At 36.4% G+C, this 15,742-nt stretch overlaps 1 protein-coding gene across 11 annotated transcripts in view; it reads right to left on the reverse strand.

Moving 5' to 3' along the window:
• Positions 1-15,742, reverse strand: part of LOC127867827 (pleckstrin homology-like domain family B member 2) — a 125,514-nt gene that overhangs the window by 29,311 nt on the left and 80,461 nt on the right. The window lies entirely within an intron of this gene.

Here is a 15,742-nt window from a genome sequence, read left to right on the forward strand (position 1 = left end):
AAAGAGAAACTATCAAATAAAGTGATTATTCTATTTGTTTGATTACTAATTTTGCAATTATACAACAGACATTATTTAAGTTATGTGTAAATATTAATTATTATAAAATGATTCAATTAGTATTATAACATAATTATTTTATAATAACAAACCCCCCAATCGACACTTTAGTAAAATTCATCACAATAAATTCTTAATGCTCAAATGAGGGAAAATTATTATATAAGATATTCAGCTCATTTCGGTAAACAAGTAGAATCATATCTCCTTTATGGCAACAGATATTTTTATTGATCAAATATTGAACTTCATGCCTCCAGATACTTAGGTCTTGACATGGTACCACATTTAACAACATTTCAAACCAGGACAGCCACTTTGTGACTTACATGAAAATAACATCTTGTACTTCTCCATTGCAGGGTTCTCAACAAAAATGTCATACAGAGTATTTGCACACATTTTAAAAATAAGGACGCCATAAAATTAAGGATTTTGATTCTTAACACAATTATTTCTGCTGGTGTAACCCCTGTTTTTTTCCCCAGGAAATTCTAGCAAGAACTCTGCAAAACAGTATTAAAAACAAGTTTGGTTTAAAACTCAAAACAATGTTTACAACCAAAAGTACACATATACAATGATGTATGTCCACAAAGAGACTGTCTCATAGGTCAGGCCCACTTTGGAGAACAGAAACCAGGAGAAAAGTCGGTGAAGAAGGCCTCTCATAGTTTTTTAATCAAGAATTATTTCTGTGATGAAGACATGTAAGTGAGATTTGTTGACAAAGTATTGGGATATGCGAGTAAAGTGAGTTGACTCATCTATGCAGATTTAATCACAATCAATTCTTTAAAACCATTGTAAGTGGAAAAAGGCATTTAACATTCAGAAGTGCTCAAGCTTGGCATGAGTATGCTACATGTAAACAGTTTTGGTTGCCATGGATATTGTATCAACTTATTGCAATCGCTATAAAGAGAAGCACCTTTTAAATGTGCATATAAAATGTTGAACATTTGGAAAACCTTCCCAGACTTGAGGATGTAACATTATGCCAGTAAGAATTAACAGACATAATACTCCCTAAGCATGATCCTCTTCAAACATTATCTATATGGACATAATCCCCCCTTAGAAATTATACCCTTTGGACATAACCCCCTTGGACATAATCCCCCTTGGACATAATCCTCCTTGGACATAATACCCCTTGAGCATAATTCCCACTTTCACATATTCCCCCCAGGACATTAACTCCTCAGACATTTTCCTCTTCTGATATTATCCCCCTCAGACATAATCACCCTCAGACATTATCACCCTCAGGCTTTATCCCCCTCCCTACAGAATTTTAAGATCCTCAACATATTACAGCATATGAGTGTCCACATATTTAATTTTAACAACTTGAAGGACAGGCTCAGCTTTACTGCATGGCAAAGTGAAAAGGTTCAAGCTTACAAGGATAAAGCAGACAGACTATACTTTGCAAAAAAACTTTTAACACCAACAAACAGATTAACTGTAACCATACAAATAAGAAACTGAAACTTTTCTTCTTTGTGTGAAAGAACTTCCACACAATGTCGGTCAGGCTAATTCTTAGAGCGTTATGTAAGACTTCTTTATCTAACTTTTGTGTGACAGAGAACCAAATGTTTTCCTTAATTATATCTAACAAAATCAAATAAGAGTACAAAACTGTTAAAGGAATCTCTTATAAAGTGTCCACACTGATGGGGCCATTTTTATAATGAATTGCATTAATTAAACACCCATCTCAACCAGTATTTGAAAAGTCAATGTAATTGGCCCGAGTCTGTAAAAGGGGGTTTAATGCCTGTGTGTAAAGTGTTGTCTCAGATTAGCCCGTGCAGTCTGCATAGGCTAATCTGAGACAACACTTTCCGCTGTCATTTTCTGTTTAAATAGTCTCTTCTTAGCAAAAATCCAGTTTAGGACTGCACAGGCTAATCTGGGAAGACACTTTATGCACAGGCATTAAACCAGTGCCTCAGATAAGCTAACACCCTTTAAAAATGTTAAATTCAAAACCTCTGTGGACTATATTTCATACTTAAATAAAGCGTCTGACCAAATTTTTTGGTAGGACATACATGCATTTTCAATCTGACTTAATCCTTTTCTCATTGTGCATGTATTGTAAACCGTCGGTACTTTCAGTTTCTATTATGATGCAAAATAAAAATGTAAGAGAGGTCGAAAGACATCTGCCATAGTTGCATAAAAATATCAGTCAATCGCAAACTTTTTCCAACCAAGAAAGCAAGAGCCAATAGGTGCCGAATCATTCTTGTTAGGTATTTTTTTTAAGTTTAAAGTTTATATTTTGGACAGTTTCAAGGATTAAAGATGTTATAAAACATCACTTTATTCAAGTTAATTATGATAGTTTACAGTTTTATTGAATCAATACAAGTGTGCAGCTTCAACAGAAGTAAAGCAGCAATGATTTTAAGATATGCAATTTTATAACCTATTTCACCCCATTTCAAGAATGAAATCACCCTTTTTTTCAAAATCAATGGGTGAAAACCCTATTTCCCAAATAATTATCTGGGGCACTGATTAAACCCCCTTTTCCCAGAGCACAGCCCAATTATAATGTCTAGCGTCAATCAATGCCTCACCTGTATCTGATAGGTATACACATATCATGAGAAAAGTGCATCTATTTAGATAAGAAATTCCAGGAATTGCCGTCTTCACTTTGTAAAAAATCAATTTTAACAAGAGATGTGTTTGTCAGAAACACAATGCCCCGTATTGCGCAGCTTTGAAATAAAATGTCAATATATCATTTGGCAGGTTTAGAAATTATCTCCCTTTTAAAGCTTATTACTTCCCTTGGATTGTATTTTTTTACTTTTGACCTTGAAGGATGACCTTGACCTTTCACCACTCAAAATGTGCAGCTTCATGAGATACACATGCATGACAAATATCAAGTTGCTATCTTCAATATTGCAAAAATTATCACAAAACTTTAACCGAGGTTAAAGTTTTGGGACAGAGTGACAGACAGACAGGCCAAAAAACAATATGCCCCTGATCATTCGATCCAGGGGGCATACAAATGTTTTATACAAAATTTCAGTTAATAATTATATAAAAGGAAATTTGAGTTTAACAAGTATTCAAATTTCTAGAATGCTCATAGATAAACGCTATTTTACATATACCATTATATTTTTAAAATGATAACTAATTCTGTGATTTAATGTCAAGGTCAAAAAATTGTTCTACTTTCACTTCAGGTAAACATTATAAGGACTTTGGCTGCCATAACAATGGCAATATCAATGACCTGTCTGGTTAGTACAGTGGTTGGCATATGACACTGCTCCTCAGGCAACATATATGACAGGTGTGGCTTCTTCCGGGGTACTAACCTAACCCACCCAACATACACACAACCATTAAGGTAACTTCAGAATTGAATATCCTGTAGCAAAAATGTATAGCTGGTATTTGCTAATATACTGCAAAATGTGTCCTTACTTTTGACAGTCTAGTAAGTATGTTAGGCACAGACAAACTCCGAACCCTAACATAGTGCAGCCTCACTCAAAGAACGACCTGATGTCAACTTTGAATGACCTGACATCAACTTTGAAATTCACAGTATATAAATTAATATCTACCAAAACAAGAATGAACATTTTTTGGTGTTTAAAGTAATAAACTAGAGCTTTGTCACAGACGTGACGAATACCCCCACATGCCGCATTGACACAGAATATTTTGCATGTTTTCTTCACAAAAAACACCAGACACCATGCTGAATGTTAAAAAATGCACTCAGTGACCCCATGACCTAGTTTTTGACCCAGCATGACCCATATTCGAACTTGACCTAGACATCATCTAGATACAACATCTGACCAAGTTTGGTGAAGATCGGATGAAAACAACTTGAATTAAAGAGCGGACACCATTGTGAATGTGTTAAATGTACTAAGTGACCCCGTGACCTAGATTTTGATCTGGCATGGCCCATGTTCGAACTTGGCCTTAAGATGATCTAGATAAAACTTCTGACCAAGTTTGGTTAAGATCGGATGAAAACTGCTTGAATTAGAGTTGAATTAGAGAGCAGACACCATGCTGAATGTTAAAAAACGCACTAAGTGACCCCGTGACCTAGTTTTTGACCCGGCATGACCCATTTTCGAACTTGACCTAGACATCATCTAGATACAACATCTGACCAAGTTTGGTGAAGATCAGATGCAAACAACTTGAATTAGAGAGCGGGCACTTAATATCATGGGACCCCACTGTATCGCGGTACTTGTCGAAAATCAATTACTTGGTTGCAAAAAAGCCAATATATTACCTAAAGTTTTTATCCAATCCCTAAAAAAATCATTATTTCACAAAACAATTGCATTTATTTTACTTGGTGTGAGAATTAGAGACGTACAAGCATAAAGGTCATAACCTGTCAAATCGTCCGTAAAATCTAGGTCACTCCATTATATCGCGCTAATATTACAAAAGGAAAAAATTTCAAATATGGTGGGCAACAATTGTCATAAAATTTTAATAGGGTACATAACATATTATGTTATCGTTATAAACAATGTAAATCACAATTTTATCAAAAATAACATTTTTAATCAGTTCATTTTTAAACTTTTACACAGAGAATTAATCTGTGTTTTCAATCAAATGACTGTAAACATGTATATTCACAATGTGGACACAGAAATTCTGTGTCCCTTCGTATTATTCTCACATTTGTACATAATTTTAAATGAGTCCAATGTGGACATTTGTCACATTTTCCCCATGTAACCAATGTTATGTATGGGAAATTGTCAATGTCTGCAGGCTCAAATCTAATGCAAACGCATCATGATTCAGAGTCAGTCTCAATGTCCTCATCACTGTTTGCATCCTCAGGACTCAAAATGGGCACCTGTTGTTTGCTGAGTCCAGATGTACTTGGTATAGGTCCCCTTTGTGTGTCCTTTTTTTTAACTTCAGGATCACGAGCGACTGTTGATTTGTTGGCTGCAGCTGTTAGCTGCTGAACATTCTTTTCGGCCATCATGTTGCCTGTTACTTTATATGGAGGCACAAATCTTTTAGGCTTGGGCTTAACTGCCTGAGTGATTGTCTTTTTGGAAAAGAAATCAACAGCTGGATATTCAGAAGCTTGTTTGGCATCACCAGCATTCTGCATCAGGTTTGGTGTTCCTTCACTTGGTGTTGTTGATTCCATGGTTATATCCAGTTTATCGAAGATTGTAGATGGTGCTACCTGGGAGTCATTAATTGCTAATTTGTTGTATGGTGATATTCAAGTCTTCTTGAATGCTGATATTAAATTTTCTTGAGAAAGTGCTTTCAGATAGGGCTTTGCTGTAAGTTGGGCAATATAGTATTTGGTACTGTTCAAGCCAGGATTTAACTTCATGAAGTGCTGACACTCTTGATAGTATATTTTTTTTGAAAGGCCCGAAAATGCCTACATCCAGGGGCTGGGTTACATGACTTGAGTGTGGAGGCAGAACAAAAGGATGACATTGCTCGCTTTTGCCCATTCAGCCAATGTTAATGAAATGTGTGAGCGGTGACCATCGTACAATATGAGTGTGGGATGTTCGCTGTCTGTAGGAACATAGGCAATGAAATGTTTCGTCAGATAGTTCAGAAACACTGATGTATTAGACCATCCAGACTTCGACATCTCCCCTGCTGACCCTGGACATGCTCCATTCAAAAATTCATCATTCCAGCGTTGTCCTGGGAAGACATAGTATGGTGGAACGCTTTGACCAGCAGCATTACCAGCTGCTATGATGGTTACTGTGGATGATCTTGCAGAGGTTATATTTTGTGGCACAGTGTCCTTTTTGCAGATGATTTTTAGTGGGGTGTGTTCACCATTGACACCAGATTCGTCAATATTGAATATCTTCTGAGGTTTATCTATTATTTTGTTCTCTGTTAGTACATTGAAAAGTTCATCATAGTATTTATTTAGTGTTTCTCTTGATGTTTTCGCTCTTGAAAGATCCAGTTTTTGAGGTTTTGATGACTTCAGTTCAGGCCAGCGTTTGCAAAATCCATAAAACCAGTTGTCACTAAGGCATTTTTGGTCTGGCTTCATTGTCTTTCCCATAGACTCGGCATAATCTCTCCCCATATATTGTACTGATTTCTTGGTGTACCCAAATCTAATTTCAGCAATATAGGTCACGTGGTCGTACAACTTCTTATCTTCCTCTATTGTGAAAATGGTCTCGTGTCTAACTTTTGCCTCAACATCAACGCAACCTTTAATTCTATCCCTAAGGGTTGTTTCTGGTACAGCGTACATCCTTGAGGCTCTGTACGCAGAAACACCACCCAAAGTGGCCTCAAACGCCCTCTGGAGATTTTCTCTGTCATACAAGAGACGCTGTTTTTTTTGTTGAGGTTCCTGAAAAAGAGAACAAAATTATTAGTTCAAATTCTCTTACATTGTCATGCAATCAAAAATCAATTCTAAAATTTGCATTTGCAAATGATTGCTTAAATTTGCACAGAATTTTAAAATATTTGACAACTATGCGCTTCCGTAGATTTTTTATTCAACAGCGGAAGTGACGTGACTGTCAAACTTTACAGACGACCGCAAACTGTCAAACGTATTTTTAGGAAAGTTAACACTTTTTAAGACAACTCTGCAAGAAAATGATGAAATCAATTAGAAAATCATTTCCGATACATAAATAAAGCAACTTACCGCGACTCGGAACATCTTTTCGCTGGAAATATGTCAAAAAGAAAACGAAAGTAAGGAGTTACTAACGTAAACAACCGCTAGGTGGCAGTGGAAGCGAAATATTTAGTGTTATAAAAAAAGCGCGATACAATGAATGCCGCGCTACAGTGGGGTCCGAGTATACGGACCGACAGACAGATAGCCAGACGGACAGACCAACCGACCGACAAGCTCACTCCTATATACCCCCCTAAACTTTGTTTGTGGGGGTATAATAAAATTGTGCATGCATTAATTAGTTGAAATATGGAATTAAAAACAATTGCTACAACACAATCTTTACAATTGACATCGTTTCATCAAACATTCCCGGTGTGTTTGAAGTATTGTTGGAACCCTTTCTAGCAGGAAGACTCAATACAGACGGAGATTATGTCGCCAACAGCCTCAATGCTGGTAAAGTACTTTCCAGTTTGGATATATTTCTGCAACATTCATCAATAATTCACAGTCAGTGTTTAAGACCCATCTTAACAACTGGAGACAGCCTTGATACGAGACATTTACGGCGCGATTCCTTAAGACAGATTTGTACTTTATAGTTCCAACTATAACCAACGCTTTGCAATCTGGTGCAACGGTAAACTGTGGGCGGGCATGGCTGCATCAAGTCTAGACAACATCAAGCAATCCAGTGGGTTCAAAACATGTCAAAGTCACACTGATTCTAGGTCTGAAACTGGTTTAAGTGTCCAAAGGAACACTCATATCATGGACAAATTTAAAGCTTTCAAGTCATTATAATTATACAATGGTAAGGTCTGAAAATGCCACAAAAAATAAATCATCATGTACAACTCTTTTCATGTTGAAGAAATAAATTTAAAGATGAAAACTTTTATATTTGCAGAACTTTGAGACTTTAATGATATGGGCCGTGCTCTGTGAAAAGGGGGTTTAATGCATGTGCTTAAAGTGTCGTTTTCATATTAGCCACAGGCTTATCAGAGACGACACTTTCTGCTTTTATGGTATTTTTGGTTTCAAGAAAGTCTCTTCTTAGCAAAAATCCTGTACAAGCTGAAAGTGTCATCCATGATTAGCCTGTGCGAGGCTAATAAAAAAAAAACTCATTCTCTCAATTTTCATTATGGCTCCAAATGTGAAAAATTATAATCTACTCAAACAATGATGCTTAAAATGGATCAAAGTAAAAAAGTATAAGTAATCTTGTGCTCTCATTTGCAAATAATTGAAATGTTTGTACCAGAATGTTGCAGCAACAGATGCCAGGGTGTAACCAAGTTTTTATTGCAAGGGGACTTTAATCTGACAGCATCTACCCCACGTATTGGTAAACAGACTTAACCCTTTCCCACTCAGAAGCAAAGTAAAAATGGGCAAAAAGCATTAAACCAGAACAGCCAGCGAGTAACTGGCAGTCTGTTTAGGTTTTATGCTGTTTGCTGCTCATCAGTATATAAGCATTGGAGATGAAGCCTTAATAACTTGAATCTAGTAAGAAAGGACTTAAATTAAATTTAACTTTTTAAGGGACCACAAATGCGTCAAAATACATATCTAAGTGTTAAAGGATTATACAAAGAAATAACACATACATTTGAGCCTTGCTTATTTACTCTTGTACAAAGGCATACATGACAAACATCATCACCATTATCACTAGCCTCCAGTTTATCCTGCCAATAAACAATCCAATTAGCAAGTTCATTAATAAACAATACATTCCAGAGTGGCAGATTATTACCTTTACTGCATCTTTTGCTGTCTTGCAAGGGTTACCCTTTGTGAGAGGCCGATGTCAATTAACTTACATATTGATAAACAAGAACTTCTACACTCTCCACTGAGCAATACAATGCAAGTATTACAGAACAATAATAACTCATAAATCTTTTCTCTCGTCTTAATTGTGTCATTATTCCGTCCAATCATCTACCTGCATTGATCATAAGTGTATAACTTACAAAATTAGGAACGAATCAAGGACAAACAGAATACAACCAACACAAGAACAAATCAAGGACAAACTGACTGACAGACTGACATACAACCAACAAATCAAGTTGCCAGACTCCGAAATGAAAGTTTCACAATGGGAATTCTGTGTTTCATGTAATATTCTGTATTAGAACCACCATGTCAATAATACATTTCAACTGTTTTAGTATGTTCAGTTAATCTAATCATTCTTTTAATATTGAAAGCATAAATGTGTTGTTTGGCAGCGTTGAAAGCACTTAAAATAAAGTAATCAAAGTAATTTTTTATTGTTTGTACAACTTTCCAGCAAGCCAATGGGAATCTGCGTACATCTAGCTAATGAAGAATAATTGCAAGAGTAAAACAAAAATATTCAATCATTTTGTTTACTATCTTCTTGGCTTCAAAACTGTACTGCAATGAGGAAGAGAAAAACATCTCAAATGTCAACATAATAGTCCTCCTGGTGCTGGAAATCATTGTAAGTACCACATTTGATGTGGGTTAGATGATAAATGAGCTGTGCTCTGTGAAAAGGGTTTTTAACTAAGCCCCATTTTCTCATGCACATCTTATAAGATGACTGATTAATGTTTAACAAAAATTTACTGTATAAGTTTACAGCTTTACTATCGTAGCTATCATATCTTATTGCTGTACCAATTAATTTTTTCATTGATATTGCTGTGTCTATTGATAAAGATAACAACAAAATATGATGGTTCATAAAACATTAAAATTGGAAAAAATATCTACAATAATAAATACTGTATTTTTTACAGCACTCGTGATGGGGACTAGAATAGTTGGACAAATTGATATCCATTTACAGTTTAAAAAAGTGATAAATATTCAGGAAGTAATCAGCAATACAAGAGATATCACCTGCTTTATATGTTAATGCAATCATATAAATCCTGGAAGTGATCATGAAAACCCAGGATCCACTTTAGTATATCAGATCTTCATCGTACTAGAATCTACAATCAAAGTAAAACACAATTGGACTGTTAATACCACAATGGATGACTCTGAATGATGTAAAAATAGTAAGTGCTTCTCTAACCATCAACTCTGACTCACTATTTTACCTTAATTGTTTGCAAGAACATTGATATAACAGTCTAGACACTTCAAAGGCTTGGTTATGGTTTAGTTATTAGTTTTACCACAAGCCAGCAAACTCACAAGACCTTACAACATAAACTATTGTTAAGAGTCAACAAAAGTCTTTATTTCTGATACAGGTAAAGTAAAAAAAATTGAAGGACTAAAAATAAATAAATCATAATTGGTAGCCTTACATTTTCTATGATGGTTGAATGAAGAATGCATAGAAATAAATATTGATCCAAACTGAATATTTATTGATGGCAGAGTTAATAGGGATTATTTTCATTACAGCAAGTTATAATCATGAATGGTGCAACTTATTTATTCTGAATTGAGCACTGTTTATAATGGCACATAATTCTAGATATTTACACCATTTATAACCTGTATTTATTGTAATTGGTTTATAGATTCTCCCTCAATCAAAAGAAAGGAATAAAATAAATTGATACTCACTGTATGCTGAATTATTTAGACTTGCGTCATAGAAATGCATAACAACAAAGTCATAGACTTCTGTTGATTAACCCTTTACCATTTAGATACGTATATTGGCGCAGTTGTAGTCCCTTAGAAAGTTAAATGTACTTAAAGACTTTTTTTACTTAGTTCAAGTTTTAAAGGCTTCATTTTCAACCCTTAGGTACTGATGAGCAGCAAACAGCATAAAACCCGAACAGACTATGAGTTACTCGCAGACTGTTCTGGTTTTATGCTGTTTGCAAATAGCCATTTTCACTTTGCTTCTGAGTGGGAAAGGATTAAGTAGCAAAGAAAATCATAACCTCTCAATAAATAACATGAGCCACAATCTGGGAAAACGGGTTTAATCCATGTGCACAAAGTGTCATCCCAGATAAGCCTGTGTGGTGTGCAAAGGCTAATTAAGAAACACTTTCTGCATGTAAATTTTTTTTAATGCTCAGAAGTATCTTATTATTAAACAAGAGATTGCCAAGCAATATTGTCCCCTACCCGTGAAACTCCACCATTGTCAGAATTATTTTTTTTTATTGCCATAGCAACCAGAATTCTTGACGTAGGAACAAAATGAAATGGCGTGCATAATCTCCATATTGCCATCTATCCATGTTTCATGTTTCATGAAAAAATATGAAGAACTTTTAAAGTTATCGCAGGATCCAGAAAAGTGTGACAGACAGACAGACTGACTGACAGACACAGCGCAAACCATAAGTCCCCTCCAGTTTTATCGGTAGGGGACAACAAGAGATGTGTTTGTCAGAAACACAATGCCCCCTATTGCGCCGCTTTGAAGCCATATATTTGACCTTTAACCTTGAAGGATGACCTTGACCTTTCAACATTCAAAATGTGCAGCTCCATGAGATTACACATGCATGCCAAATATCAAGTTGCTATCTTCAATAATGCAAAAGTTACTGCAAAACTTTAACCAAGGTTAGAGTTTTGGGACACACACAATGAATGAATGAATGACAGACAGACAGAACGACAGACAGACAGATAGACAGACCAAAAACAATATGCCCCCGATCTTTTGATCCGAGGGCATACAAAACAATCAACAAAGCAGAAAAAGGTGTCCCTGATTAGACTGTGCATACTGCACATGCTTATTGTGGACAACACTTTATGCACATGCATTAAGCCCTGTTTTCTCAGGTAGAGGCTGAAATAAAATACAACACATTCATATATAGATCTAAGTCATCACACAAAAACTTTGCAATGACAGAGCTAGCTGTCCTAACAATTTAACATAGACAAGGAAACTTTCTTCTGCCATGCGATTGGATTTGTATTTATCTCTTCCATGCAATTGGTTTTGTATTTATCCTCATTTTAGACTTGATTGTGATCTGTGGAAGTTATCGGCTATAAATGGTGATTTACGGCCAAGAAACACGTAAGAGTTAAATCTCCACTAAGTGTTTTCTGTATACGCAGGGATCACTGCTAACTGCACAGATGGATCACTCTGTCATTTACCACTTGCAAAACACACTTTAAGCTGCCATGTGTTATCAGCTGTCACTTGCAAAACACACTTTAAGCATAAAGTGTTACAAGCTGTCAAGGACAGAAAGTCTTAAAGTTCCTCAAAAAATCACGGCAAGAACTGTAAGGTGGCAAAAAATTTCCAAGAAAACTGTTCAAACATGACTTGTAACATTGGGGACAAATAAACAGTGTCCCATTGAGTGGATGTCTGATTAGCTCAGTGGTGGGTACATGCACATCCAATGTAAAATTGACCTTTCGACAGCGAGAGTGAAGCCACGCCCACCGATTTCAAGGGGGGTCACTCCGCCGAAGTCCGTCATAAAAATGGCTACGCGAATCGGCCGCATAAGTGAACCAAAAAGGCCTCATGGTATACCAGAAAGGCCATACAATAGTTTTTATTATCATTGAATAGTGGTGCTGAATATAATTATCATATCTATTAAATAGTCAAAACTTTTTTATTAGTCTACTTTAAAGCCGTTAAATTTATCATCAAAGTCGGCAAAATTATCGCCAATTATCGCATACAGTATGAATTGTTCGTTAGTCACAATATTTTTCCTTGAGTAATAGATGTTTCAGTTTTTTAATTAAAAGCCGTTAATTTTTGCAACCGATGGCAACATCGCAAATGTGGCACAGGTAAGTAAATTTATTATAATAGAAGACGAAGAACGTTTTTATTGAAATCCGACATAACACATATCTACAATGCGTTTGGTCAAAATGACCCATGCGCATTGTTATAATCGTATAACAAAGTCAAAGTCGTCAAAAAAGTAACATACACAATATATTATTATATATTATTATTTCCTCGAAAACTATCTTCTGCAATGTTTAAAATATAACAAGAGTGTCAAACTGTCACAAGATACGCCCGTTCGAAGGTTTTGGACACCATGCTCAATGCTTGAAATGCACTGAGTGACCTCGAGACCTAGTTATTGACCCGGCATGACCCATGTTTGAACTTGACCTAGATATCATTTAGACGTAACATCTGACTAAATTCGGTGAAGATCAGACGAAAACTACTTCAATTAGAGAGCGGACATCATGCTATATCAGGGGTTTTTTTTTCCCGATTTTATAGCCGAAATTCGGCTATGTTCCCAATCCCAACTAGAGCTTTGTCACTGAATGTGACTTATACCCCCATACCACTTTGACGCAGGATAAAAAGTTGTTTAAAAGTTTCGGATGAATACAATTTGAATTAGAGTCCGGACAAAGTGGTGCCGTTGAAAATGCACTAATTGACCCTATGACCTAGTTCTTGACCCGACATGACCCATATTCGAACTTGACCTAGATATCAACTAGATGCAACTACTGACCAAGTTTGGTAAAGATCGGATGAATACAATTTGAATAAGAGTCCGGACAAAGTGGCGCTGTTGAAAATGGACTAATTGACCCTATGACCTAGTTTTTTACCTGGCATGACCCATATTCGAACTTGGCCTAGATATCAACTAGATGCAACTACTGACCAAGTTTGGTGAAGATAAGATTTATACAATTTGAATTAGAGTCCGGACAAAGTAAAATGCACTAATTGACCCTTTGACCTAGTTTTTGACCCAGCATGACCCATATTCGGACTTGACCTAGATATCAACTAGATGCAACTACTGACCAAGTTTGGTGAAGATCGGATGAATACAATTTGAATTAGAGTCCGGACAAAGTGGCGCCGTTGAAAATGCACTAATTGACCCTATGACCTAGTTTTTGACCCGGCATGACCCATATTCGAACTTGGCCTATATATCAACTAGATGCAACTGCTGACCAAGTTTGGTGAAGATCGGATGAATACAATTTGAAATAGAGTCCGGACAAAGTGGCCCCTTTGAAAATGCACTTATTGACCCTATGACCTAGTTTTTGACCCGGCATGACCCATATTCGAACTTGGCCTAGATATCAACTAGATGCAACTGCTGACCAAGTTTGGTGAAGATCGGATGAATACAATTTGAATTAGAGTCCGGACAAAGTGATGCCTTCCGCCCGCCGCCCGCCGCCCGCCGCCCGCCCGCCCGCCGCCCGCCCGCCCGCCGCCAAGGGGTTTCACATAATACGTCCCGTATTTTATACGGGCGTATAAAAAGTTGAAAGAATTTTCATGTACAAAAAAACTCGCTAATCAGACCGGGTTTTCAAAGGGTCATTCACAGTTTGAGGCATCTGTTTTGATAACGGATTAGTAGAAAGCCCACATATGGTGTAAAATGACACTTATTGGCCCCTATTGATAATTACTTGCACATTTGAAAATAGTTTCTTAACTTGAATTAAATTTGGAAGACTTAAACCGAAAGAAATAAAAAATGTTTTATTATATGTGATATTATTAAAAATAATAACTGATTGTCTTTATTATTACGATTTCATTAGCATTAAAAAAATCTAGCAAAGTTTATAATGTCTTATTTATTTGCCGACTGCATTAGAATGTCAAATTTATTTAACGTTGGCCACCTTTGAAAAATGGTTTTAAATTTTCGTTTCTAATTTGTCTATATAGAGGATAAACAAGTACAAAGTTATACTCTTTTTTATAACGTGTCCGTTGCAAAACTTAAATTTTCTATTTTCGCGTAGTATCTTATTATAACGACTGTGTTTTGCTTTCGGGCGATCGCTTAATATGTTGAGATTAAGCTGTTTGTGTGGACGACCACAAAGACGATTCCAACGTTTGAATTTTTCAAGATTAGTACCCGGTTGAGGGAACGGAAAAAACGTACTTCCATCTTTTAACCGTTCTGGATAACTTGTGTCTGAATAACAAGTGCCATAACAGCACCTTTCACCCATTTTCTTTGTTTAAAACACAGAATTACGTATAAGCTTATGTGTCGGACAACGGCAAGTTTGACGGACAAAATGGCGGATAGTAACGGGCCTAATCTATGCTGTAATCTGATTGGTTAATAAGCCTGTCAATCAATCGGCTGTCGAAAGGTCAATTAGCGCTGTGGAGACCCATAGGCAGTGAAGCTTTTGGGGCCCATGCCCCACGCCCCTAGTTGGCCTACTAAAAAAAGTGTCCTCTCAATTTCAATGGTTTAAATTAGCCTACCAGTGCCAATTCTACATAATAATAATTAGATAAAGAATTAAAACAAGAGGGCCTAAAAGGCCCAAAGTCACTCACCTGAGATAACAAGATATTATTGGGACAAATCTTCTAGCCAAGTTTCATGAAGATCGGAAAATAAATGTGCCCTCTAGAGTGTTAACAAGGTTTTACTATAGCCATATAAGGAAAAATGCCCTGCTCCCTTGCAGCCATGTTTTTCAACCAACCAGCATCATTTTTGAACTCGTCCAAGTTATTATTGGTATGAATCTTCTGACCAAGTTTCATGAAGATCAGACAGTAAATGTGGCCTCTAGAGTGTTAACAAGATTTTACTATAGCCATATCAGGAAAAATGCCCCGCCCCTTGGAAGTCATGTTTTTCAAGCAAACATAATTATTTTCGAACTCATCCAAGATATCAATAAGACTAATCTTCTGACCATATTTCATGAAGATTGGACAACAAATGTGGCCTCTAGAGTGTTTACAGGGTTTTACTATAGCCATATAAGGAACAATGGGATGAATCTTCTGACCAAGTTTCATGAAGATCAGACAATAAATGTGGCCTCTAGAGTGTTAACAAGATTTTACTATAGCCATATATAGCCAAATAAGAAAAATGCCCCGCCCCTTGGCAGCCATGTTTTTCAAGCGAACGTAACCATTTTTGAACTCATCCAAGATGTCATTGAGACTAATCTTCTGACCAAATTTCATTAAGATTGGACAATAAATGTGGCCTCTAGAGAGTTAACAAGGCAAATGTTGACGCCGCACGACAGACAATG

This window comes from Dreissena polymorpha, chromosome 2, assembly GCF_020536995.1.
Source record: "Dreissena polymorpha isolate Duluth1 chromosome 2, UMN_Dpol_1.0, whole genome shotgun sequence".
In the NCBI taxonomy this organism is placed as follows: domain Eukaryota; kingdom Metazoa; phylum Mollusca; class Bivalvia; order Myida; family Dreissenidae; genus Dreissena; species Dreissena polymorpha.